General features: G+C 47.0%; 1 long non-coding RNA gene across 1 annotated transcript; it reads right to left on the bottom strand.

Moving 5' to 3' along the window:
- Nucleotides 1-5,603: 5,603 nt before the first annotated feature.
- LOC142590934 (uncharacterized) lies at nucleotides 5,604-8,551 on the bottom strand. Its single transcript, XR_012830271.1, has 3 exons — nucleotides 8,440-8,551; nucleotides 7,292-7,357; nucleotides 5,604-5,737 (listed from the first exon to the last, which is right to left on the bottom strand). It is a non-coding gene; the product is annotated as an uncharacterized LOC142590934 (long non-coding RNA).
- Between the last annotated feature and the right edge of the window lie 15,937 nt (nucleotides 8,552-24,488).

The raw sequence follows: 24,488 nt of genomic DNA, 5'->3' as shown, positions 1-24,488 counted from the left end.
CTGGCTTGAAACGTATGAGTTGGTCGGTACACTTACCAGCTGCAACAGTGACGACAAGCAGCGACATGTCATTTTCGCATTGGAAGACGCTGCCAGGAGGTGGCTCGAGAACTGTCAAGACACCTTAATGACGTGGGACTCGTACCGAAGCGGCTCCTTACAGACATTCCCAAGCTTCGAACGCAGAAAGAAAGCCGTAGCGCAACCAGAAATTCGAGCACGGCTGCCTAATGAGACCATCGCGATGTTTATGGAGAAGATGAGCCGTCTATTCTACCACGCCGACCCAGAAATATCTGAGAAGAAGATAGTCCACCTACTAAGGCGTGGTGTGAAGGAAGAGCTTTTTGCCGGAAGTATACAAAATCCACCTAAGACCGTCGACGAGTTTCTTCGCGAGGACACCAGCGTTGAGGAGGCACAGTAAATGCAGATCCGTCAATTCAGCCACCTCACTTACTCGGGAAACTACGCCAGAGTTCAACCACTGCCACCGACGATCTGCGCGACACTATCAGAGCGGTCGTGCGGGTGGTGCTTCAGAAGCTGTTCCCATCATCATAGCTTTAAGCGGCTTCGATTGCCGATGTAGCAGGCGAGGAGCTGAAGCAATCACTCGGAGTACCGCAGTCGCCAGCGTAGGTTGCCGTCAAATTCCTCCTCTGCGCCTGCTTTAGGGCGCTGTAACGACGAAGTACCACCATTCATCGCCACCGCCAGCTCGCCCACCCGTCGCCCAGCGCAGCCACCCGAGGAAGACTGACATTGGGCGCGTTCTTGACCACCGCCCGCTCTGCCATCGCCGCGGGCAAGCTGGACCTGTCTAGCGCCAATGGTTATACCGCTATATTGAACCATGAGGCTTCGCCGTCAACGCTCCGCGCCCGCAGCAAGGTACTGCCAGTTACTGAAAGGCATGCCAACGTGAAATCGCGGACTCCATCGCCGCTACTGAATGACGCCATCGACAACCGTCCCGTTTGCTGTCATCAGGGCGCTACCTGTCGCCGCAGCGCCGTCCATACATTGACCCAGCGCGGGGTCGGTCCGTCAGCCCAAATCCGGAATACTTAAAGCCCTACCCATGGGGTCGGCTGCTGTTCAACGAACAGACGAAAATCCTCCGCTGCCGACGAAGACGCCGAAGAAACTACTTCAACGACTTAACGACATTCCACCAACTCTACGAAGCCTGGAAGCAAAGAATGCCCTTGCCAAAGAAATGACGCCGTAAGATACCAGCTGCACGTCAAGATGACGAGGCCGTGATCCGGCGCCGAGGCCTAAGTGCAACGCAAGACAAAGAACAACCGAACTCGACGTGGTTTTTGACGGCCATGCAGTCACCACCTAAGTGGACACAGGACCCGAGTACTCCCTCAGTGGAACATTCGCCGCCAAGCTCAAGAAAACCAAGCTTGCATGGGACGGTCCTCAAGTTCGAACTTTTTACAAAGAAAGCTTCGCAGTTGAGAAAACATTCATCTTGGTACGGGAATCGAACCCGGCACCACCACCTTTCCGGGGCAGCCGCTCTACCATGTGAAGTAACAAGGCGGCTAGCAGATGGCTGGCGAAGTCGAATTTATGAACGACTCATAAGCAAAGGCAGCAGTATGACGCGATATTTCTGCCTCCGACAGCGATAATTCGACATTAATGTATCGCATTGCATGCACGCACAACCGGCAGTGGCCGCCAGCCGTCATCATGCCGCTGTCAGATGTACGATAGCGCACTCCCCTTCTTACGGACTCAGTGCGCTATAAATACCGACGCTCACCAAAAAACTGGAGTTCACTGTTCACTGGCTGTGTCGATGCTTGCTGCGGAAAGCTCAGGAGGATACTTGGTGTCAGAAGTGGTGAAGCCTACTCCTAACGAATTCAACTAATGGTGGTCAGTTGCCGACGGACGTCGTGAATCCCCCTTCAGCACTCATGGAAAGCGTCAAGCCTCCGGAACCATTGAACACATCGGGAGACACCAGGAAAAGCTGGAAGCTGTTCCAGCAAAGGTTCGAGCTCTTCTTGGATGCAACGTCACCTGGCCAACCTAGGTCGGAAGTGACAAAAACTGCACTCTTTCTTAGCGTAGCCGGCGAAGATGCGATAGAGATCTACAACAACTTTTCGTTCTTTGGGACGGAAAGCAAACATGACTACAAATTGGTCGTCGCCAAATTCCAGTTGTAATTTAGCGACCAGGAAAGGGAAGCTCACGAAAGGTATGTGTTTCGTACCCGTGTGCAGCGGGGGGCCGAACCATTCGAACAGTTTCTATGAGAAATCAAGAAACAGGCCAGGGTCTGTAATTTCGGTACCCCAACCTATGACATGGCTCGGGATCAAATCGTTTTCGGAACGAACTCCGCGAAGCCGCGGGAAAAAATGCTCAGAGAAAAGAAGTTATCCCAGGACGGTGCTAAAGCTTTATGGAAAGCAGCCGAAACCTCAGCTCGCTAAAACGAGATATGGCCTAGGACAAGGGAAGCACCTGAATTTGACTCAGTAACTACGAACAGGAGGGTGGCACCTCAGCCAGCGAGGTGCACCCGTTGCGACCGAGCGCATCCGCGAAGGCATTGCCTCGCTCGATCATTTTGCGGCGTGTTGCACAGGGAGAGCTAATATTGGCGAAGTACAGCGAGGCGGCGATGATTTCGACGTCTTGGATGTAGCCGTAAACAGTATTCCGACTGGACGCGACTGGATAGGTGGAAGGAACGTTACATTCAAGGTTCACACCGGATTCCAATGGAAACTCGTGTCTCTATCAGTTTATAGCAAGTTAAATGTCGGTACGATTCAGTCAAACGGCGCGGCGCTGCGCTCGTACAACGGCGGAATATTAAACCGCTGTGGGAACGCTCTCGGCCCCCCTCGCCATTGGTAGCCGGCAGGAAAGTGCCCAGTTCTTCGTGGGGAAAAAAGACTATCAGGTCATTCTGGGGTTGGACGCCAGCGAACGCTTTGGTTTAATTCCGCGCAATGTTGACACTGTAGCCGCAACCACCTCCGAAGAAAGAGCCTGGCAGTTCTCCCACCTATTTCACTGAAATGGACGCCTTCATCGGGAATACAAAATTATGCTTCGCGAAGGCACTACGCCCAACGTCCAGCCAGGTCGAAGAGTGACCCTGTCCCTTCAGCAGCCGCTGCGTCCAGAATTGGACCGGATAGAACGAGCGGGGATCGTGCGGAAGATGAGCAGCCCAACAGGCTGGGTATACCTGTTAGTCATCGTGCGCAAAAAAACGGCAAGCTTATGATATGTCTTGACCCCAGAAAAATTTACCACAGCTTGCAACGTGAACACTATCGGATGCCTCGTCGAGAGGACATAGTGACCGAACTAACATTTACGAAATTTTTCTCGCGCTTAGACACCAATGCCGGATTCCGTCAAATTCCAGTCGATGAGAATTCATAGAAAATATGCACGTTCTCGACATCCTTCGGCCGGTATTGTGTTTTGCGGCTTTCTTTCGGTATTTCCTCAGCCAGCGAAGTGCTCCAGAAAGCCTTAAATCACATTTTTGAGGGCCTTCCAGGTTCGCGCGTCTATGTGGACGACGTGTTGGTTTGGGGCGCGACCAGAGCGCAGCACGACCACCGCTTACGAAGTGCAGTCAAAACAGCTGAGATAGCAGAACTTACCTTTAACGCTGCAAAGTGCACGTTAGGTGCACAAGCGATTGCATTCTTTGGTGACGCGATTTTAAGCGACGGTATCAAACCTAATCCAGAATTAAATGCCAGCATCCCTGCGAAGCCAAAACCAGAAAACAAGCAGGCAATACATGGGATGCTTGGGACTATAATCTATTTCAGCAAATGCTTGCCAGGCTTGGCGCAGTGGACTGTGCTGTTGAGGTTGCTTGTCACGCATGACGTACGGTTTGAATGGATACAAAATCAGGAAATAGAGTGGCGGGATATTTGCAAAACTCTGAGCGAAGCACCACTGCTAGCGATTTTTGACCAAACCTGGACGTAAAGGTGCCGTCAGATGCCTCGGAATACTCATTGTTGGGCAGCCGTTTGGTTAGTTTTATGTATTCGAAAACAACGAATAGTTCATTTCCGAATACTAATAAGAATAGTTCATGTATTGTATGCACTTCATGTTCTTAACGTCGAATATGCAAACACCCATAGTATCACTGCATTATTGAGATAGCAATTATATGAACACTTCAGGGGCATTTTTGTTTTTCGGCGTCGAAGTCACATTCCGTACAAAGCCCATGGGTGATCAGACCGTGGACGCGCGCCGTACACTGTATGTGCGAGTGACTGCACTCGAGTGGGGCCACGATCACGGCTCAACCTGGCGCGTGCGAGTGAGATAAGCGAAGAGCAAACGCACCGTTTTCCGTCGCGCGAAAGGCCGTGGGAGTATTGGAGGAGGAGGAGGAGGAATAAACTTTTATTGTAGAACCAGCACTTTATGATGGCCGGACCTAAACCTCCCACGAAGGGACGTCGAGGGCTTGCCTCGCCGCCGCCTCGCGGGCGTGCTGGGTTGCCCAGGTTTGGTCGTCGAGGGCGGAGCTCCGCAGAGCCCCATGCGTCCTCGACGAGAGAGTCGTGGTGTTAGTCCGTGTGTACTGTGCTGGGCACTCCCATAGCATATGCGGAAGCGTAGCCGGGTGAATTCCACAGCAGCGGCAGTTGGGGGTAGTGTAGACGTCCAGAAATATAAGGTGGAGGCGGGCGGGTGAAGGGTACGTGTTTGTTTGTAGTAGACGCAGGGTGGTAGCCTGCGCCCGGCTGAACTTTGGGTGAGGCGGGGGGAAGATTCGGCGACTGAGGTAAAAGGCCTTAACGAGATCGTTATAAGTTGTCAGACTGTCCCTGGTGTCGAACTCATCTCCAGTGACTCCGGCGCGGTTGACTAGGCCTCGCGCAATGGAGTGGGCGACCTCGTTGAGATTGGGGAGGTGTGGGTGGGCAGGGCCCGCATGGGCCGGGATCCATGTTAGGGAGATTATGCTGTCTTTAGAGTGCGGTGCCTGGCAGAGGATCCGAAGAGCTTGGGGAGAAATACGGCCTTTTGTGATTCGGAAGCAACTGCGCATTTCGATACGGGGCACAAGGGCAACTTACGATCGCGTGTCAATCTCGCGCGCGAAAGGGATGAAAGCCGCGAGGCTGCTAAGGAGGGGGGAGGGCTGGCTTCTGCTCCGCCAGCAAATGCGTACTTTGCGTGGCCACGCAAATCCGCGCCTCGTATTTCGAAAGCGATATGTAGGCTGCTCATACCTCTTGCGCACTAATTTCTTCCTACTCATTTTGCGTTGAAGCTATAGACAGCACGAAGGTAACTTTGCTCCCTCCTGCTTCCGCGCTTGCTCTCGTCAGCGGTCGGCCGCGACCGTCCGCGATCATCAAGTGTTATTTGATCATGTTCGCCTATTCCAGCTGACGTCATGCTTGTTCATTCACTTAGCAAGCGAATGTTTTCAAGTTTATACGCCTGGTAAGACTCCCATCCTTACGCCGTATAGCTGTATACTAATTTGATATCACACTCAATGCTTCGGCTTTCGGGGTGAAACGGATACTTTCTTTAAATATAAAAGGAGCTACAGTTCACAATGACAATTCCAGAAAACTTTACTTTCCAGCAAAATTTACGTAGTCAGTGGGTTCCAGTGGTATTCTTGGCAATATTCCTAAATATTATACGCTCTTGTCTTTGGCATTAAAGGCAGGTCAGCCGCCTCCACGTCCTGTAATAGAAACATAATCAGTCGCTTAGCCACTATTTCCTGACCGGCCGTCTCTTATGAACCCGCTGAAATTTCTAAAATGTGCGCGTAATATTTCGGCGTTAGAAAATATCAAAATGTTCGAGAGTATATGCTGTGCGAAATCTAGCTTGGTCCTCGAGAATATCTCAGGTAGTGTCATCTTTTCTATCATGTTAGCGGAATGTGATCCCGCGCTGTGGTAGTTCATGCTTGTGCAAAACAAAATACTTTGTTATTGAAACCGTAGCAATACATAGTGAAAACTACGCCTGCAGAGACGTAAACATTGCATGGGAAACAATTAGTTCATGATAACTTTTATTAGAAACAACTCTGCTTAGTAAGGACACAAATTCGTTCAACTCTGGGGAATAAGCTGTCAAAATATCTAAACCAATAAGAAGTGTCCCTTCATAAGGAAATTAAAACCATTCCGGTATTTTATGATAATTTTCACCATGTGTTATTGACCATCACCTGTAAATTAAGCATTTGCTTACTATCCAAATAGCTTTTCTTAGAGGTAGGCAAGCCTCGTTTACAGCCTTTTTCTTAGCGCGTCGTGATGGACGTTGAATTTATGAACAAATTTGCACCATTCACTCATATTTATTTTACTGCCTCCGTTACGACAATTTCTACACGTGGTGCAAAATTGCCAGCATTATTAAAGTCTATGTTGAAATGTTATGCAAAATAAGCCTCGTTTCATTGCTTTTAGTTCAAAAGATGAAGCTAAAGCTCTTCAGATAAGCTAAGGAGATAACGTAAAGTCTTGAGGTGTGTAGGCTACACAGAGAAATGTTGCCTTCTCATTGTAGCGTCCTCATAAAGAGTAATGAGCCAAGTTAATTCGGTAATGTTTGTATACATCGCTTCTAAGTGTTGTCTACTTGATGAAAAAAGTTGAATATACAATATGACATCAACAAAGGGTGTTCTTCGGCTTCTTCAGTTATAATTGATTCTTAGAAAAAAACGCTATATTAATCATTTTTCAGTTTGTTAACCGTATGATTTGATAATTGTTGTACAAGCGGAAAAGACTGCTGATGTGACAATAATAAACTGCTGAAGCAGGTTACAATCACTCAAAGAGGCGAAGTTAGAACAAACCCGCTTACATAGATTTAAGTGCATGTTAAAGAAACATACATGGGCTCAATTTCTAAAGTCCTGCACTACGGTGTGCCTCCTAATCAGATCGTAGTTTTGGTACGTAAAACTTCATAATTATTTATTTACATTCAAAAGGTAACTTACTACGTTATGTGTCTGCGCGTGCATGTTCTTTGTGCTATACAAAAGTGCGACATACTTTTGTTCAGTTTTCTCTATGTTTGAGCGTATATAGAGACGAGAATCGGCCTATACACTGAGGGTAACTGACTTCCGCATATAATCTTACATCTCGATAACTGTAGTAGTAAAACAATACGGCATTAATAAATAAAACGCCAATGCGGTATGCGCCACTGGGAATATATGTGTAATTTCCCGATGAAAAGGCAAATAAAAAGATCTTTCACCTACCAGGTGGTCTTTTGCGTGGTCTTCCTGGACCACCGCCTTTGCCACCTCCTCCTACATTTGGTGGTCCTGTTGGAAATATATTAGCATTAACGTGAGGCTCGTTCGAAAAATCTAAACATTGATTTTCTACCTCATTTTAGCCGATTCATCAAAGGCATATAAATTTTCTGCGCTGTATTTTGAGAGCCACATGGGGTACCTACTTCAATAATTCGTACCTCCTTCAAGGAGGTACTTCAAAGTCGTACTGAAGGAGGTACTCCTTCAGTACCTCCTTCAAAGGAGGTACTGAAGGAGGTACTTCAAAGTCGTACCTCCTTCAAAGAAGGAGGTACGACTTTGGATATAGTGCTAGAGATTGCTATACTGATCTACGCAGCTGTGCGGAAACGACACACTACCTGCGCCGGCAGCAGAGACAACCATTCCCAACACGCCCTATCAAAACTTCTCCAAAAAAGACGCACGCCACATTGTGCTGTGTATTAGGCGTTCCGACGCATCTTCCTAATAGGCACTAATTAGTCCAAAATCAAACCGTCGAGCTATTTTCCTTTAGGAAGCCGATCTAATGGCATGTCGGGTAGCAAAAGCCACGTTCACCTGCCCATTTTAAACAAAACCGCGCCCCCGAAGAAAGTTCTGCACCACATCTTTTAAAGACAGCTGAAGTCGTAAAAATGGTACAGATGGCTAGCGCTGCTCTTCGACTTCCCCAACATGCGGCTCAGGGCAACCTTGCCAGCTGTGTGCTTAATTGTCCATTCGTAGAGCACAGCACTATGTACACTCGGTCAGAAGTCATCGGTGAAGTTCTATATATTAGAAACATGTTTCAGCAGCTGGCAACCTCAACAACTTATCACTGCTCCCACTCATCCATGCTATTTTATATTTTCCTAGCCATGTAACGCGGTGCACTCACCAATGTGACGGTAAACAAACGCGGACACTAGGCTTCAGAAAACATCAGCTCCCGAATCACTTGCGCCTCAATTACAGCAGGCCTACAGCCCCGACCATCGAATTTACTTCAGAAAATAAATCTGGAAATGGTGTCCTTAGGACGCCATGTTTACCGCCAGCACACTGAGTATCGTTTTCCGGAAATAACTTTGTTCTCGAAAACTTTAGAAATGCTGACTTACCCCTTGCAAAGACCAATCCCGGCATCGTGGACAAAAGTAAGGCAAATATGGTCAAAACCAGGAAAATGCTGAACCTCAAAACGCGCACCATGGTCACTCGCTTAGTAGTGTGAAAGTTCTTCCAGCAGCGTGCGCTTAAATACAATTTTGACGACGCTTTACATGACGTCACACTCTTCGTTTTTGTCTTTCGGGTACAACGTGAGTTTTTGAGGCTATGTCTTATTGCAGTATTTTATTATGGGGTATTTCTTTATTTGCGAGTTCAACATTTATTTCTTTGGCAGACACTTCAGAAACAAGTGTGAATGCGGTCTCTGTGGAGATGAAAGAAAGAAAGATCTCAGAGACAGACACTACAGTATATCTGTGGTTCTCGATTGTCTGTCAGTGCCATACCACTATCGCGCACATCATTGTTCTGTTTGCAAATTGAGCAGACTCCTGCTCCCAAAGTATTTTCTTTTCCAGGTACGGCACAGTGACACTGAGCCAAAACAAAAACACGTCAGAGAACAATGTGTTTTTGCTCTTTTTTCACTTCTGCGAAGGCTAAACGTGGACTACATCAGTATCGCTTGTTCGAGGAAAGCACGCACAATGGAAAGAATCCAAAGGGCACCCGCATGCAAATAACAATTCCGTTTAGAATACAGTGTTTCGTAGCTGTTCCAGTAACGTCACAGTTGCGATTTCTGATTTTACCCTAACCATATTTCGACTGTGATTGTAGTGTACAAAATCATTTGAATGCATTATGAATATGTTGCTGTTTGCCCTAACCTTTATGAGACATACATTTAACCTTGAATCTATACAATATGTGAAGGCTTGCAAATCAAGCTAGGGCAGATTCATTTGTCAGTAATTTTCTGCAAGGAACGTTGATGCCTCGCTATTTAACGTTTATTATTTGCAACTATGCTAAAATTGTGAAAGCGATGGACCATGTGCAATGGGTTGCCCCATCGCTTCGAAGGACAATAAACGAGCAAGTTTCCTAGGAGCTGCCAGCCGCCCACCAGCATCTGCCGGACACCGCGCCATTGACCTACACTGAAGTCGCAGCAAAACCCCTCATTCGAGCATGGATCCGAGCCGAGAAAGCACCCGCACAGAATTATGTGTTCTAAAATGAAAGTTTCAAGGTCCCTTCTCATGCAAGATGGGAAACCTCAGCGTGTCACGTGGGGTGACCAGTAGCAACATTTATTCAGTGGTGGCCAGGAGGAGTGATTCGATGAAGTCCGTATACGTCGATGACGAAGTGGTCAATGGGGCGCGGAGAACAAGACAATGGCTTAAATTGGAGCCGTTAAACGGCAGGAAGGCATCTTACGGCGCTGGCAAGCGAGACCGGAAAGGGTGTAACGACGAATCAAGCGCGGAACATTCCACACCAGTAGTAGTGGAAGCGAATGTCGGTGTAAGTCTTCATTACTCTGGCATGTTCGCGCACTCGGTCAGCATGAAAGGCGACACATACGTCAGGGCATAGGTTGTGAGGAGTAACGGAAAGTCATTTGAGTCCTTCAGAAAGATAGTTGCGATATTATAGCCAGCCGTCGCTAAAAATGAAATTGGGAGCTTGAGTGCGAAGTTTTCCCAAGGCAGGACGTGACCTGGCGTAAATAACAATTCGATAAATAAGGCAAGCCAGGGGTCCTTTCATTGCTCCAAAAGCATGTCGGCAATGGCTAAAGAGGACACGTCGTTGGTCCACACGTTGTAGGTACACACTCCGTAGCTCGACACAGACGGTGTCACCACACCAGGTAGATGAACTGACCGGGGCAGAGCGTCTGCATGAGAATGCATGAGAATGTCGTACTCCTGGAGCCGCAATGGCCAATGGCCGAGTTGATCATATGGATATCTCAAGGAGGTGAGCCATCATAATGCATTGTTAACTGTACCAACGTCAACTGGGCGACCGTAAAGTTAAGAGGGAAACATTGCCATGGTCCATATGATTACGCGCAGTTTTACCGTAACCGAAAAGTTGGCTTCGGCTTTACTGAGCGCACGGCTGGCGTATGCAAGGTGGTACTCGGGAAATCCATTTTTGCTAGAGGGGTCAACATTTTTCACTAATGACTGCAACCTAGATAGGTGTCATAATGTAGTAAATAAATCGTCGCATGTTTGGGACCATGCCGAAACGCAGCGTCTTTTGCGGAGAAGGTAAGTCAAAGCTGGTATGATGGAGGAAAAATTACGTGTGAAGTAACCAAAATATAAACAAGTACCAAGGAACGTGCGAAGTTATTTCAGTTTATTTGGTATAGCCAACTGGAAAACGGCACCAAGTTTTCTTCGACCCGAAAGGACGCCATCTTGGCAGACGACATTGCCAAGAATATTGAAACGTGAACTTGTTTATCTTTTTCAGGTGAATGATTTTTACCGCCTATGAAATGTTATCGCTCAGCGTGGGACGCGCCTCCATGTATCGGTAGTTTGTGGAACGTTATCTATAGTTCTGTCCGCTTTCTATTGTCACCGAACCTTGTGCAATCTGATTGCATCTATGCACGACGCGAATGGTGTGGAGCTTTCAGGAAGACACGCGAGCACCAGCGATTACTCTGGAACGTGCCATGGCTCGTGCATAAAAGCCGACGCACTTGACCGAGAGATTAAATTTTGATGATAGCGACTGTGTTCGTCGCTATTTTTGTGCTTTAAGTAATAATAATAATTAATAATAATAATAATAATAATAATAATAATAATATTTTATTGCCAATAATCAAATTAGTACAATCATACAGGCCTGTCAAAGCCTTTGAAGGCTTGAGCGGCAGTGCCTGGCAGGTAGCAAAACCATACACGGTACATTAATAGACCAGTTATAAGCGGCGAACTCGAGTATACAAAACCAACAAAGGTTATTAAAATTTATACAGTGTCTATCAAAAGAGTTTTCATTGAGCATAATCAAACACAGAAGCACAGCAATGCGTGTGAACAAAAATGACCATGGGATAATGCATACCCATATACCAGTCTGACCGTCATGGTGCAAATGAATTGCGCAATCCCATGTAAGAACACAAGCAATAACGGTAAACAAAAGGAACAAATATGCCTTTACGAGCAGATACGCCTTAGCAGTCTCTTTATATTTTGTTTTTGCACAGAAGGTGCTGTGCGGTAATTTATTGATGTAGGTGGGCACATAATGGGCCCGAGCTCCAGTGCCGAACCTTGTTAAACAACGTAACCTCCAAAAGGGGTCCCTGGGCCTTAAGCATCGTGAAGAAGTGCACGGAACTAGGAATTGACTGGACCAGAAATGTTTTAAAAGAACCGTTCGCATTAAAAGATCGTTGAAATTCGGCATCGAAAGTATTTTGAAACGGTTTCTGTCAGCATTCAGGCTCAGATCATAGGATATGTTTTTTAAGAGGTAGTGCAGTATCGCATTTATTCTGTTGTGCCAGAGGACAGCACAGTGCCCGTAAATTGGTATTGCATATCGGAGTAGTCGGTTGCCTAAAGCATGTGTTATTGTTTTCCTTACTGATGAGGGCATGTAGTATCTTATATTGTACAGTAGACAGGATACGGCGCGAAGTTTTTTACAAACTTAAGCAAGGTGGCTGTTCCAAGAAAGGTCGCTGTCAAGATATAAACCAAGATATTTTACAACAGATGAGTACTGTAATGGTCTACAAGAACAAGCTGAACAACCTGAAGTATGAAAAACATGAGGATAGTCGAGGGCCACCTTCCTTAACGGATTATGGAAGCAGAATTATTGCATCTGAGATACATTTACAGTAATTACGTTATTTCGAAACCAATCCACTGCTTTGGCAGCACACTCTAAAGAAGCAATGGCATCATAGTAGCTGTGGGTAGAAGTTACGATCATCGTATCATCGGCATATTCATAAAGAGAAACGTGTAACATGCTAGAGAGGTCATTTACAAAGATATTAAATAATAACGGGCTGAGTATAGATCCCTGCGGAACTCCAGCCTTAATAATGAAGAATGCACTACGAACTTGCCCAACTGAGACCACCTGACGCCTACCCCGAAGGAAATTTGCTAATAACGACCAGAAAGCACCCCGAAATCCTAACAAGAAAAGCTTATTTAACAGCAGACCATGATGAACACTGTCAAAAGCCTTGCTACGATCAAGAAGGAGCGCACAAGCAACTTTATTATTATCGAAAGCTATATTCAACTGATCGAAGAAATCTTCCAGAAGGGTTTGAGTGCCTTTGCCGGGCGACAAACCATACTGACTTGGCGACAAAATGCTATGGGCGTCCAGAAAGCTTGTCGTTGTTAAGAGTACGTGTTTTTCAAATATTTGAACGATAGAAGGCAGAATTGAAATCGGGCGATAATTTTCTATTTTATTACGCGCACCGCTTTTATAAAGAGTTACACCTATTTCTGTTTTCAGTTTTACAGGAATTTCACCACTGGAAATTACGCAATGAAGTGCTGCTAACAAAACCTCTTGGATGTATTCAAATGTTCTGCGCAACTCATTATTGGAAATGCCGTGAATTCCAGGAGATTTATTTCATTTTAAATTGAATATAATTGATCTTAACTCTTCCTGAGAAATTGAAGGCACGTATGCCGACTCCCTAATGCTGTGATGCAAAGTACTTAACTCTACCTGTAAGTTTGTATTTCTCATTACACGAGAGAAGTTATTATTAAACTCATCAAAAATATTCTGTCTGCCGCTAGATAAACTAGAAGGAAAATAATTAATTACATCAGCTCGCGTATCAGCACCTCTAAAGCTGTTAATTAACGACCGTGTTTTCTTACAACTGTAACTAGCAGCTTTATATTTGTCTCAAAAATGTGTTCGCTTTGCGGAGCGGATCATGGTGATAACTTTATTTCTGAGCTGCTTAAATTGGGCCCGTAGGTCTGCGCGATTCGGGGCACGCTTGCATTGGGCCAACAGTAAGTCTTTTCCTTTTATTGCAGCGAGTATGTCAGACGACATTCACTTCTTATCCACGTTACGTTTTTTGATATGTATTGTCCGGGTAGCACTTTCTTTTAACTTTTTGAACACTTCTACGAGTTTATCATATATGTCAGCAGGAGACTTTATTGCTAAAAAAGATTTACAGTCATTTGGAGCCACCAGATTATCAAATATTTTCGGATCAAGCACTGGAATTAATTTTTTGGAATCTGTGGGTGCTGTCGCCGTGTCTGGATAACTCATTGAGCCGCAAACGAAATAATGGTCAGCATGAATAATTTTTACTACAGCGGATTTTATGGCTAGATTTTGAGTGCGAACGATAACGTGATCAATGCAAAACACAGCGAGCTTACCGGCCTAAAATTCCTGGCGAGTCGCTTGATAAATGACGCATTCCAAGCCCCATTTGGAAACGCTATCGAGGTAATCTGCGACCAAGCCTAAAGTAGGACGCAAAAGGTAAATATTGATATCACCTATGATACGCACGTGCTCTTCGAGCGATACGGTTGACAACGTGAAATCTAGTTCGGATAAAAAAAACTACGCATTAAAACTGGGAGGTCGGTAAACCGATAACAGAATCACCGAAAAAAACAGGTGTGCTCAAGCGCAGTGATCTCACTTCAGCTAGGGCAAACCTGAAAGTTAACTTTAAGCTGCCCATCGGTTACTTAAAAAATTGCGATGCCTCCTCCTTTTCTGTTTGGACGCGTGTACGAAAAGGCTTGGAAACCCGGCAATGAATACTGTGGAATGCTCTCGGAAGAAATATGAATTGCGGTAAGTACATAAGCATCGAACGTTAGGCTAAATGATGAAATGATGGCATAAAACTGATTCCAATGTTTCCGAAGGCTGCGAATATTCACATGCGCAGCTTTGAAACTGCTGGCGGAAGCACCAGAAACAAAAGCTATTTACATCTGCAAAGTCAGTGCACTTGATCCTCTCTATGCCAGCCATGTCTAGGCAATCCTATCCAAATCCGATAATTCTTTAACTTGAATGAATGGTGCCCCCTCAGATTTCCTCACAAGAACCTTTCTTTTTCTCGTCCACACGAACTTATACCCATTTTCCTTTCCTTTGGAGCGGGCCAACCGGAAGAGCTCCCAGTTCATTCGCGTCAAGTTTTCGTTAAAGAACAGACGAGGGAACTTCTCCGGCTGAGCAAGATCCGAGAGACCCTTCCGAGCACGAAACCATTTTTCTTTCACTGACGCCTTGTGTACGTGCACAATGATAGGAGGGCTAGAGCTAAATTTATTCCCGGTCGCTAAAGGGTGTATCCTGCAAATTTTATCTACCTGGAAGTTCCTTAGGACGCGATTGTCCAGATAAGTCGCACATGAAGGACTGCAAGTCTGCACCAGGATTCAAAGGGAGGCCATGAATTTCAAAATTGCAACGTCTGCCATATTGACCAAGTTCATTTATTTACATCGTTGTTTGGTCTAGAATTTCAGCTTGATGGGCAACTGTACCGGAAAGTTACTCCACTTGAGCCCTTAGCTGAGACACTCGATTTGATAAGTAGTCGCAGTGGAGAGCATAGAATCATACTTTCCAGAAACGAAATCAATAGAGGCTTGAATCCCGGTCACGGTATCAGCCTTCTTTTCAGAAGTTGCCCTGAAAGAGAGCTGTTCCTGAACCTTTGCCATGAGCGTCTGAACAGTGCTGGTTAGTTGGTCAAGTTTGGTGTTAACAGTCGGAAAGTGGGGGCCGAGTGAGCCATCGCTATGACTGGCACCGGTACCAGAGCTACATGTCTGTCATGTCCATGTTTCACCTTTAACAGTGGACATTTTGGTACAAACACTGTCTGTTATACCGGAACAGTGTTTCCCTAAATGGAAACTTGCTTTGCAACCGGAACATACAAGGAAGTAGCCCTCTACCCGCTTTTCGCATACCGAACACACAGAAGACATTGCAGTGTGGTGCAGTCAGGGGCAAAACAGCCAAATGTGTGCGTACTTAAGGCAGTTTAACAGACCTACCTGCCAAGAAACGAAGTAACGTTTCAGTGACACCAGCTGGTTTTGCCGCTGACTGCAGGGAAGCACCGGGGAGGCAGGCCTTATGTACGCTGCAACAGACACCCGGCGGACTGGGTTGAGCTGTCTTGCTCCAGGGGATGCTGCGGAGCCGTTCACGGATGGGACCGTGAATGCAGAGGCCGCATGCGCCGCAGAGCGTCCGTGATGCCAGCGACCCACGACAGGGATGATAAGATCCGGGAGATGCCGCCGCGTCCAGCCTGTGAAGTCTGCCAAGAAACGAAGTAACGTTTCAGTGACACCGGCCGGTTTTGCCGCTGACTGTAGTGTAGGCTGTTTTTGTGGACGCAGGTTCACCCAATAAATGTTAGTTTCATCATTAACGGTATTTCTGTGTCCTTTACCGTCACTACTACGTGATAATTGGTGGAGGTGATTTGCGTGCATGTACAGGACGCTCCCACCAAGCCGTGACCCAAGCCCGAACACGGAAGACAACACCAATGTCGCCAAGAACCAGCGAGGTAGCCGTATGCTGCAAGGACTGCCCCCGGAGCGTGCACTTTTGCCTGAAAAGTCCAGGAAGTGCACGGCCATAAGAGCAGCTACAATGAGAGCCCCATTGTCACCAATACCGACCGCGCAGAAGCTGCCAGCTTGAAAGAAGTGAAAGATAGGTTAATGAAGACTAAATATATAGAGAGCCGGAAAGTAACCTCCGTAATCAAATAAGTACATTCGAAAAAATAGAAGTCTCCTAAAAGACAGTGTTCTAAACGCCGTGGAATATATTTCAAAGTTCTAACTTGCTACGACCAAGAAATAAAGAGAGTTCGTTTTTGTGACACTCCTGTGGAAGGGCATTTTTAGTTAACGATGTCACATTCGACAATAGGTGGTTGAGTTTAAACAGCGTCTTCAGCATTCCAAGGAATACATTCACAAAAGCAATATGAAAATGAGTGCGAACTGCTCCCCTGATATTACATTTAGAGAGTGCAGATCACATAAAATCGCACGCGCAGAAGCAGTCCAGAGATCCACTGACGTTCTGCGGTTCAACATTCGAGGTCCCAGAAAGCTGGCTGAAAGCCTATAAGTGGGTCGGTACACTTACCAGCTGCAACAGTGACGACAAGCAGCGGCATGTGTTTTTCGCATTGGAAGACGCTTAACGACGTGGGACCTTGACCTTAACCTTAACGACGTGGGACCCGAACTGAAGCGGCTTCTTACAGACATTCCCAAGCTGCGCACGCAGAAAGGAAGCTGTAGCTCTACCAGAAACTCGAGCACAGCTGTCTAATGAGACCATCGCGATCTTTACGGAGAAGATGAGCAGTCTATGCCGCCACGCCGACCCGGAAATATTTGAGAAGAGGAAAGTCCGCCTACTAATGCGTGGTGTGAACGAATAATTTTTTGCCGGAATTATACGAAATCCACCTAAGACCATCGACGAGTTTCTTGGCAAGGCCACCAGCGTTGAGAAAGCACTGGATACGCGGATCCGGCAATTCGGCCACCTCATGAACTGGGCAAACTACGCCAGAGTTCAACCACTGCCATCGACGATCTGCGCGACACTACCAGAATAGTCGTGCGGGAGGAGCTCCAGAAGCTGTTCCCTTCATCACAGCCTCAAGGGGCTTCGATTGCCGATGAAGTACGCGAGGAGCATAAACAATCACTCGGAGCACCGCAATTGCCGCCATAGGCGGCCGTCAAGTTCTTCCACCGCGCCTGCGCCAGGGCGCTGTAACGACGCAGTTCCGCCATTCATAGCCGCCGCCAGCTCACCCGCCCGTCGCCCAGAGCAGCCACCCGAGGAAGACTGACATTTGGCGTGTTCCCGACCACTACTCGCTCTGTTAACACTGCGGGCAAGCTGGACCTGTTTTCCGCCGATGGTCATACCGCGAAATGGAACTACAAGGGTTCGCCGTCAACGCTCCGCGCCAGCAGCAAGGTTAACACCACCGTGATATCGCAGACTCCCTCGCCACTACTCAACAGAGCCATCAACAACCGTCCTGTTCGCTGCAGCACCGTCCATACATTGGCCCATCGCGGGGTCGGCCCATCAGCCCAAATCCGGAAAACTAAAAGCCCTACCGATTGAGGTGCAGTTGCTGTTCGACGAACCGACGAAGATCCTCCGCCGCCGACGAAGACGTAGAAGAGACTACTTCGACGACATAACGGCACTCCACCATCTCGACGAAGCCTGGAAGCAAAGAATGCACTGGCCAAAGAAATGACGACGTAAGATACCAGCTGCACGTCAACATGACAAGGCCGTGATCCGGCGCCAAGGCCTAAGTGCAACGCAAGACAAAGAACAACCGACCTCGACGTGGTTTTTGACGGCCATGCAGTCACCACCTAAGTGGACACAGGAGCCGAGTACACCCTCAGTGGAATATTCGCCGCCAAGCTCAAGAAAACCAAGCTTCCATGGGACGGCCCTCAAGTTCGGACTTTTTACAAAGGAAACCCCTGCGGGTTCCTCGAAAGAAAAGCTTCGCAGTTGAGAAAAAAATCATCCTTTTACGGGAATCGAACCCGGGACCACCGCCTTTCCGGGGCAGCGGCTCTCCCATGTGAAGTAACCAGGCATCTAGGAGATGGCAGGCGAAGTCGAATTTATCAACAACTCAGAAGCAAAGGCAACAGTTTTACGTATTAGTTCTGCCTCCGACAACGATAATTCGACATTACTTTATCGCATTGCACGCACGCGCACCAGCAGTGGGCGCAAGCCGTCATCAGGCCGCTGTCAGATGTACGATAGCACACTCCCCATTTTACGGATTCAGTGCGCTATAAATACCGACGTTCAATAAAAACTGGAGTTCACTGTTCATTGGATGTGTCGATGCTTCACGGCGGAAGGCTCAGGACGATACATGGTGTCAAGTGGCGAAGCCTGCTCCTAACGAATTCCACTAATGGTGGTCGGCTGCCGATGGACGTATTGGAAAGTGGAAAGTGGCAAGCCTCCGGAACCATTGAACACATCGGGAGACACCGGGAAAAGCTGGAAGCGGTTCCAACAAAGGTTCGAACTCTTCTTGGATGCAACGTCCCCTGACAAACCAAGATCCGAAGCGACAAAAACTGCACTCCTTAGCGCAGCCCGCTAAGATACGATAGAGATCTACAACTTATCGTTCATTGGGACGGGAAGCAAACGCGACTACAAATTTGTCGTCACCAAATTCCAGGAGTAATTTAGCGAGCAGGAAAGCGAAGCTCACGAAAGGTATGTGTTTCGTGCGCGTGTGCAGTGGGGGGCCAATCCAGTGGGGGGCCACGCCTTATGCAAAGCCGCCGAAACCTCAGCTCGCCAAAACGAGATATGGTCTAGGACAAAGGAAGCACCTGAAGTCGACTCAGTAACTGCGAACAGAAGGGTGGCACGTCAGCCAGCAAGGTACACCCGTTGCGACTGAAGGCATCCGCCAAGGCGTTGCCCGGCATTCGGCAAGACTTGTCGTTTGTGCAACCGGCAAAATCATTTTGCGGCGTCTTGCACAGGGAGAGCTAATATTGGCGAAGTGCAGTGAGGAGACGATGTCTTCGTCGTCTTGGATGTCGCAGTAAACAGTGTTACGACTGGACGCGACTGGACAGCTGGACGGAACGTTACATTCAAAGTTGACACCGGATCCCAATCGAAACCACCGTTGTACGGCGCGGCGCTGCACTCGTGCAACGGCGGAATTATAAAGCACTGGGGAACGCTCTCGGCGCCCCTCGTCATAGGTAACCGGCAGGAAAGTGCACAGTTCTTCGCGGTGAAAAATGACCATCAGCTCATTCTGTGGTTGGAGGCCAGCGAACGCTTTGGTTTAATTGAGCGGCGAGTTGCCACTGTAGCCACAACCACCTCCGAAAGAAGAGCCCAGCAGTTCTGCAACCTATTTCACGGAACTGGACGCCTTCATCGGGAATACAAAACTGTGCGTCGCGAAGATGCTACGCCCATCGTCCAGCCAGCTCGAAGAGTGACTTCAGCAGCCGGTGCCTGCAGAATTCGACCGGATACAACGAGCGGGGATCATGCGGAAGATGAGCAGCCCAACAGACTAAGTAAGCTTATTAGTCATCGTACGCAAAAAGACGGCAAGCTAAGGATATGTCTTGACCCCAGGAAAATTCACAATAGCTTGAAACGTGAACACTATCAGATGCCTCGTCGAGAAGACATAGAGGCGGTACTAACAGGTGCGAAATTTTTCTCGCGTTCACACGCCAATGCCGGTTTGCCGCAAATTCCGCTCGATGAGAACTCATCGAAAATCTGCACATCCTCGAAGTCCTTTGGCCGGTATTGCTTTTTGCGGCTTTCTTTCTGTATTTCCTCAGCCAGCGAAGTGTTCCAGAAAGCCCTAAATCACATATTTGAGGGCCTTCCAGGTTTGCGCGTCGATGTGGGCGAGGTGTTGGTTTGGGGCGCGACCAGAGCGCAGCCCGACCACCGCCTAAGAAGTGCAGTCAAAGCAGCTGAGATCGCAGAACTTACCTTTAACGCTGCAAAGTGCACGTTAGGTGCACAAGCGATTGCATTCTTAGGTGACGCGATTTTCAGCGACGGTATCAAACCTAATCCAGAATTAAATGCCAGCATCCCTGCGAAGCCAAAAAGCAGCAAACCAGCAGGCAATACAAAGAATGCTTGGCATTATAAACTATTTCAGACGTAATAATGGATGGAGACCGGTATCTTATGCGTCAAAATCTTTAACGGAAAAGGAACAGCGCTATTTTCAAATTGAAAAACGAGGGTTGGCGGCTGTTTTTGGTTGTGAATTGTTCCATCACATCGTGTACGGACGCCCGGTGACACTTGAAAGCGATCACGGCCTCTCATTGACAATGCGAAAAAGGCGATATCTGATTTGCCACCATGACTGCAGCGTTTCTTTCTCACGCTTTTGAAGTGCGATTACATAATCGTGTTCATTCCCGGCAAACAGATGGGCTGGCGCTGATGGCGCTGACACTGCCGACGCTGAACTCCACGCCGTCTCCGTGGTGTCGTCACTCGTCAGCGAAAGAAGTGCCCTACGCCTCGCACGTGAGTCCGCATGCGATCCGTACCTGATGATAGTGTGACAAAAGGTAAAGGACGGGCCGCCTGTGGAAGGAGCCCTCGATTATGCGTCCACTGATCTTTCAGTCGTGAATGGTACACTTCTCAAGGGGACAAAGGTGGTAATTCCGACACGAATGCGGCCTGAAATTTTGCATAGAATTCAAGCAGGGCACCTAGGTAAAGGAAAAGACAAAGGACAAGCATGACAGTTGGTCTTCTGGCCCAGCATTAGCTCGGATATTGGAGCACTAATACAAAAGTGTGCTATTTCCATAAGGTATGCATACAAACAGCCAGCAGAACCGTTAATGTTTCGATCAAGCACTTCACAGGCTTGGTTGCGTGTTGGAGTTGACATCTTTCAATACGGCGGCAAGTACTACCGCTGTGCTTGTGATTCCATGTCTAACTTTCCAGAAGTCTGCCAGCGGCGTGACCGGTCAACCAACTCCGTGACGGAGAAGCTCGGAGCATTGGTCCCGCGATATGGTATCCCAAAAGATGTGCGCACTGACAATGGTCCCTAATTTTCCAGCCAAGTGCGTGCCCGTTTCGCTAAGCTGTACGACTTTCAGCACGTAACTTCCACTCCCCTGTTCCCGTGCTCAAACGGATTAGCAGAAAAATGTATGCAAGTGGTGAAAAGGATATTAAGGAAGTCCACCGAAGCAAACGAAGACTTCTGACTTGCTTTGCTTGGGTACAAAGCCAGCCCCTTGGAAGAGGTGCGGTCCTCAGGTGAACTGCTTCAAGGAAGGCGATGTCTCACACCTCTACCTGACTTCACACCGCAGCAAGTAATTCATACAACTAAGCACAAGCAAACACATCGGAGGCATCATGCCTTGCCCCTCCTTCAACATAATGACGTCGTGCGAGTGAAGGGAACGTCGTGGTCAGAGAAAGCCATGGCAATATCACTAGCTGGACCACGTTCCTACTGTGTCCGCACAGAGGGCCACAAAACACTATGCCGAAACCGGCAACACTTCCTAGCCACGAAAGAAAGCTTCAGTCCCTCCATGGCAGCAATTGATAAGACTACGAACAAGTTACCACGCCATCTGACAGCACTAATACTTCCCCAGTTGCGTCACCACTGGTGTGCGTGGGAACAGCGGGACAACTAAACCCGCCTCCAACGTCTCCAACGCTACCTAGGAGATGGCTGAGGCAATCCAGGCCACCTGAACGTCTGGCCTCTGATGTTGACTTCAAGCAAGTCGGCTACAGGCACTCAAGCTACATAGACTTCTATAAGAAGAGAAGATGTATTGCATCGCACGCATGCGCAACAGCAACGGTCGCACGCGGTAATCATGCCGCTGTCAGATGTACGATAGCACACTCCCTCTCTTACAGACTCTGTGCGCTATAAATACCGATGCTCAATAAAAACTGGGGTTCACTGTTCACTGGCTGTGTCGATGCTTCACTGCGAAAGCTCAGGACGATAAAACTGTACGTTTACGAGGATTGAGGTGACGCACAAACGGCCAAGATTGAACGCTGACGCAGCTAGTTACGTCAAAACATGCCGTGAGTGGCAGCGACGCACGACACTATCACAGGAAAAGCGCAGTTGTCACAACCGATCGATCGTCCTTACCGGCCACTTCAGCTAATGGGGATGGTCTTGTTGGTGCCCTTTCTGATGTCAACATTAGAAAACAAGTAGATTGTAGTGGCCACCGAAAAAGCAGCTGCTATGCCCAAACAAAAGCCCTGACCAAAGGTGTTCCGCGATTAGAAAATTCGTCATTATAACATCCAAAAGCACAGAAGAATTGTTAGGCCTGAAGCATTATTGCCGGAGATGTCGCATTACTTCGATGCCATTTTTACTGCAAATACTAAAGGTTGTACCATATCAAAATAGCCATACATATTGCTACTTGCTACTCGTAGAACATGTCAACCTTTAGGCTTAGTGAGACGTATTCATAAGCGGCCACTTCCTGGTATGATAAAGACGACGTGCTTTGCGTGAAGTTGGCTGTGTTCCATGCTTGCCAGTATTGCTGCATTTGTAAACACACCCTGTAAATAGTTTCCCTACTGAGCTTCCGCGTACCATTTATTTGCTTGAAGTGGTTCAGTTCCGTTCAGTTCAGTTTATTATTTTCTATATACATTGAATTGGTAAGAGACAATATACAGACGAGGGTCCCAAAGTTAGATTGCAATGTTACCCTTGGTTAATAATAAGAATGTAGAGATGTATTAAAGAAGAGCAAGCTCACTAAAAGAAACACACACAATCGCGAAAATAACACATAGAAAAATACGATCAATGAAAACTAGTTGAATGTGTACAAGTCTATATTGTAAAAAAAGAGAAAAAACTGTCAATACATATAAATGACAAATGTAGTGTAATGAATGACGTAAAATTAGTTACACATATAAAACAGCTTAACGGCATGACTAAATGTATGAACGGATGAAGATTTCATGCTGACGGGTAAACCATTCCACAGTTTTATAGCAGGGAATGATGATGCCATTTTTCCATACTTAGAAAGAACCATAGGTAGTAGAAAATTGGAGTTACGCGCAAACCTGGCATTATTGTTATTGATGAGGTCCCTGGAATCGATGAATTGGTATGAGAGCTGTTTAGTAAGTAATTTATAAAATATAATTATTAGATGAAAGTTGAAATAGTTCGTTACAAGGATGTTATTTTCACTGTGTAGTAGAGTAGCACTCGTGAAAAACCCACGGTTAGTGATGATGCGTATTGCTTGGTTTTGTAAGTGTTGAATAGACGAGATATGGCAGTTATATGTGTTTCCCCGGGAAACAATACCATAATTAATGCGACTGTGAATGAAGGCAAAGTATGATGCTAATAATGCGTCTTTAGAGCCACATTATTAGCATTTTACGATGTCTATATTTGTATTATTTGTGTTATACTTTCGTGTATACTCCTTCAGAAGGCGCAGCTTCGCAGCAAACCAACCTCGAATCCACCTCGGTGCATTCAGGAGATGAAACGTTACCGCGAGCTGCTCTTTCAACCACAACCCAATTAATCTTCCTCTCACGGCCCCGTGATCCCGGGATCTTTTCCGTGGCAAAAAAGTGTTCACGTTGATGAGTGACTATACATGTACGAATGTGTCAGCAAATTAAATGGCTGGGAGCCAGCTAGAATGATGGCAAACATCATATATTTTTGTTCTGTGGCATTTGAAATATTCTTCAAATTTCGATACTACTTACAGAATTCTTTAACACTGTGTAAAGCAGCACTTAGGCCGTATGTGCTGGTTAAAGGTTTCTTTTTATTTTAGCCTCCCTCAAAAGGATTTGAATGCCATGCTTAGAGATTAATGCGCTCTGAGTCTGTTACTTCACATTGAACTGATGTCACGTGTGAACAGCGCCGAGCTAACTACGAGGTATAGGTGACCCCATTTTTAGGGATATTTTCCGTGCTTTTACGCAGTGCAATTATATCAAAACTATGAATTATGTGCACTGCACTGTACACTACATGATGTTTTCACCCACCGTGGTTTCTCAGTGGCTATGGTGTTGGGCTACTGAGCACGAGGTCGCGGGATCGAATCCCAGCCACGGCGGCCGCATTTCGATGGGGACGAAATGCGGCCGTGTACTTAGATTTAGGTGCACGTTAAAGAACCCCAGGTGGTTGAAATTTCCGGAGTCCTCCACTATGGCCTGCCTCATAATCAGAAATTGGTTTTGGCACGTAAAACCCCATAATTTTTTTACTACATGATGTTGTCGATGTCATGTCGCTATTGGTATTCAGAACCACCCCATTCATGGTGCATTGTTTTGGGGGCATGTGCCATGATTAAGCGCTATGATCTTCATTGTCAATTTCACCTCCTTTGTGAAATCGACGTTTTTTTACGATCATGTCAAAAAAGAATTTGATGCGAAGGCACTGCCGTCTCATGGCGAACCTAAGTTATGTGATGCACTT

The sequence above is a fragment of the Dermacentor variabilis genome, chromosome 8, assembly GCF_050947875.1.
Source record: "Dermacentor variabilis isolate Ectoservices chromosome 8, ASM5094787v1, whole genome shotgun sequence".
Lineage (NCBI taxonomy): Eukaryota > Metazoa > Arthropoda > Arachnida > Ixodida > Ixodidae > Dermacentor > Dermacentor variabilis.
The sequence above is the reverse complement of the archived record's forward strand: the minus strand, read 5'-3'. Positions and strand labels throughout refer to the sequence as shown.